The following is a 4704-nucleotide window of genomic DNA, read 5'->3' as shown; positions in this document are numbered from 1 at the left end:
GGGAGAGAGAGAGAGAGAATGAGAGAGAATGAATGAATGAGAGTATGAATATGAATATAGATATATTTAGGGTTTATGGGTGGGTATGAGTAAGGGATGGTAAAGGTGATTAAAAATGACGGTTGAGGCTTCCCCCAATTAAAACAAATATATATATGTTTTTTATTTATATATACACACATACACACACATATATAGGTATTTCACTTTCCTTATATTTACTTACCTTGCGTGGTAAAGTCAAATGTGTGATAAAGGCTTCCGTTGTAAAGGCAATGCATGGTAAAGGCATTGCGTGGTAATTGATGTGTGGTAAAGGCATGCGTTGTAAATGCTTGCGTTATTAAGTCATACAACCACTGTACTAAGCTGCCCACGGCATGGTTTAATACTAGGAAGTTACGTTGTCACAAAAGCTATCATTTTTTGTTAACAGAGGCCAGGTCTTGCTGGGGATTTTATGCAGATTATTAGGTAGTCCTAACTATGCACCACAGCATGGATACTAGATCAGTTTGCACAGGGACAAAAACACCTTTCTCTGGAAAGATATATTAAGTCCTTGTAACCAAATTTACATTTGCCTTTTCCCAGGTTACAGATTTACTGGTTATTATTGTTTTTGATGGCTCCCTTAGGAGCTTAAGAGACCTTACTTAATCTGGGAAATAGTGTCATGGTGGACATGCTATCCCTTCGAGCTGTGGTTCTGAACCTTGTGACTTCGGGGGACCCCACTTAATCATTACTGGAATCCGAGGACTCACACTGAATCATGATTGGATTCAGGGGACCCTCCACTGTTACTGTAAGCTGTGGGCCCTGGTTTAAGCAATTTGGATGATTTGAACCTCAAAACAATACAGAAAAAAGCATTCATCAAACAAAAACACATATGATTAAATATTTTATTTAATTCACAAACAAACATAAAAAAAAAATCAAAATTGTCATTTTAATGGGAAGGTACGGCCACCCGCCGTCCATACTATATTTTATTTGATGTATTTGCACTTCTAAACCAAACACTCAAAAGAAAAGAAACGACAAGTCAGCACATTCCAAAATGAAAGAAGTCCTCATAAAGAGGGCCAAGTCCCATCACCCACCGAAGTGGCATGCTTCATCATCTGGGACCTCCCATAACTACACCTGGTGTAGTTATAGAGCTACTACTCCTTCGATTACTGTAACAAGGAGGAGCTCAGGGATGTTTTGATTCCTGTAGTTGGGAGGGTGGATTATCTCAGACTGAAAAAGCTGTCATAAGTGTGGTGAATCTAGATGCAGTGTGTGGAATCGAAAAGTGGTTTAAAATTGATCATCATTGGAAAATAAATTTTATTCTGTATCCAATGACACCAAACTAAAAACAGCAGAAATTATGAGGGGAACGCGTCCACAAACGTTATAGGGCCGCGCCCTCGTGGGTCAACATGTTTCAGCCAACCTGTGTCTACCCAATGACTGTGGCTTTCGTCAGGACCAAAAGGTAACACTACTGCAATAATGTGAGTGAGTGATGAGTGATATAAAAGGAACAATACAACCTACCAAAGTACCTACTTATCTGTGGATATGTGGCACCGTAGTGATGTAACTTAATCACCTGGAGGCAAGACAAAATAATAATACATGAATGTGCTGAACATATCTACTATATTTTCTTTAACCAAATACAAATGTCTCATACATAAACATTTGTCAAGCGTACAGACTGCATAGTCTTCTTACCCGCAAAAAGTCGGGGATGCACCTACACTCCTGGTTACAACTCAGGGCGTGAGGCAACGCTCTAGAAGACAAGAAAAGGGGGAGAAAGAACTAGCTAATGCCATATACAACAGAAGACGGTATATTCAACTGTGTAAGCACAAAGCTGTGTAACTCTAAAAACATAAAAACCAATATACAGACAAAGGTGTATTGACTGGCTACAGAATAGAACAAACCATGCAGGGTCTTTAGCAAACATGTCCATAACATAAAAACTCATGAAGTTACCGACGTCGAGCGAGTTTCGAAGCATGCATCTAAGTACAAGCAAAAGTGACTCTAGGCCCAGTCTCTATGGTAGAGTTTAGTAAAGAGACCAAGCGGTTGTGTACCGATGTCCAGAGAGCAGGCTTACCTGTCCGTCGTTACCCCGGACCTTCTTCCTGGTTGTACCGAGCGTAACCGGAGCCTCGTAAGCCTGCCCTTCATCTGTATGACGCTCCGGACATCGAACCAATCATCGAGCAGTGGCGCGATGACGCAGCACGTACCCTGAACGTGCGTGTATAGCGCAAAGGATGCTGGGGAATGTGGTTTTAGTAATAATATGGCGCGCTCATAGCCTGAATTACGTGATAACTAGAACAAAAGTGTCGCTAGGGAATAAAATCACGGTCCCATATGTCCCCGTTATGGGAAATAGAACCCTGATCTCCAAATTTGTATCACATGAGTTTAAATAATTATTCAGGGGAGCAGGACATTACCAGGTTGAATGAGGGTGCTCATGCGTTCGAAATAGACGCGTCTGAAATTATGGCAATTCAGAGGAGAAGGAGGTTCTGAAAGCACTCTGAGTTTGATTACAGTGAACGTATAACCTCTTGTGTATGGCTAAAGTACCAATCGATACGACTGAAGATGTTATGTTTATTACACTAGTATGTTATATCGAGAAACTTGACCAAGGCCAAGAGCCAAGGAGGAAAGACCCCAATGTCAGCAGAGTGGGCTTGGACCCTGCAGTGTTATAACGAAGTCCAAGGAATTGACTCGTTTAGCCCTGTCGTATCGCTTCTGAGTGTAAAAACCCAGCGTTGCTCCTTTCTGAACAGGAAAGTGGACACATCAGTTATATGGGACGGAATGAAAGGTTGTTCTATTATCGTCCACCTAATGTCATCAGGACTATGTTTGAATTCCACAAAGTGTCTGGTCATGCGGGTTGCCTGTCTTTGACATCTAATGGTACTTTTGTGTTCCATTATCCTGAGTTTGACCTTTCTAGTGGTCATACCCACGTACCTCAAATCGCAGGGGCAAGTGATCAAATAGATTACCCTCTCACTGTTGCAGTTGGTATGTTTGATCTGCCTCCAGGGTTTGTCTGTCCCTATGTCTACTTCTGTAGTATGTCTAGTGTTAGGGCATACTGCACAGTTGCCACATGCATGATGTCCTTGAACAGGTGGCAAATTCCACAGGGTGTTAGTCTTGGTGATCGCTCTGTTTTTTGGGCGCGTGTGTACTAGTGTGTCTCGCAGATTCGCACTCCTCTTGAGCGAAAAAAGCGGAGGGCTAAGGTGTACCTGTCCCACATTTAAAATGCGCCAGTTTTTCCGTATGAGAAAGGTCAAACTCAGGATAATGGAACACAAAAGTACCATTAGATGTCAAAGACAGGCAACCCGCATGACCAGACACTTTGTGGAATTCAAACATAGTCCTGATGACATTAGGTGGACGATAATAGAACAACCTTTCATTCCGTCCCATATAACTGATGTGTCCACTTTCCTGTTCAGAAAGGAGCAACGCTGGGTTTGTACACTCAGAAGCGATACGACATGGCTAAACGAGTCAATTCCTTGGACTTCGTTATAACACTGCAGGGTCCAAGCCCACTCTGCTGACATTGGGGTCTTTCCTCCTTGGCTCTTGGCCTTGGTCAAGTTTCTCGATATAACATACTAGTGTAATAAACATAACATCTTCAGTCGTATCGATTGGTACTTTAGCCATACACAAGAGGTTATACGTTCACTGTAATCAAACTCAGAGTGCTTTCAGAACCTCCTTCTCCTCTGAATTGCCATAATTTCAGACGCGTCTATTTCGAACGCATGAGCACCCTCATTCAACCTGGTAATGTCCTGCTCCCCTGAATAATTATTTAAACTCATGTGATACAAATTTGGAGATCAGGGTTCTATTTCCCATAACGGGGACATATGGGACCGTGATTTTATTCCCTAGCGACACTTTTGTTCTAGTTATCACGTAATTCAGGCTATGAGCGCGCCATATTATTACTAAAACCACATTCCCCAGCATCCTTTGCGCTATACACGCACGTTCAGGGTACGTGCTGCGTCATCGCGCCTCTGCTCGATGATTGGTTCGATGTCCGGAGCGTCATACAGATGAAGGGCAGGCTTACGAGGCTCCGGTTACGCTCGGTACAACCAGGAAGAAGGTCCGGGGTAACGACGGACAGGTAAGCCTGCTCTCTGGACATCGGTACACAACCGCTTGGTCTCTTTACTAAACTCTACCATAGAGACTGGGCCTAGAGTCACTTTTGCTTGTACTTAGATGCATGCTTCGAAACTCGCTCGACGTCGGTAACTTCATGAGTTTTTATGTTATGGACATGTTTGCTAAAGACCCTGCATGGTTTGTTCTATTCTGTAGCCAGTCAATACACCTTTGTCTGTATATTGGTTTTTATGTTTTTAGAGTTACACAGCTTTGTGCTTACACAGTTGAATATACCGTCTTCTGTTGTATATGGCATTAGCTAGTTCTTTCTCCCCCTTTTCTTGTCTTCTAGAGCGTTGCCTCACGCCCTGAGTTGTAACCAGGAGTGTAGGTGCATCCCCGACTTTTTGCGGGTAAGAAGACTATGCAGTCTGTACGCTTGACAAATGTTTATGTATGAGACATTTGTATTTGGTTAAAGAAAATATAGTAGATATGTTCAGCACA

This window comes from Triturus cristatus, chromosome 1_2 (genome assembly GCF_964204655.1).
Source record: "Triturus cristatus chromosome 1_2, aTriCri1.1, whole genome shotgun sequence".
NCBI lineage: Eukaryota > Metazoa > Chordata > Amphibia > Caudata > Salamandridae > Triturus > Triturus cristatus.
Note: the sequence above shows the minus strand (reverse complement) of the source record.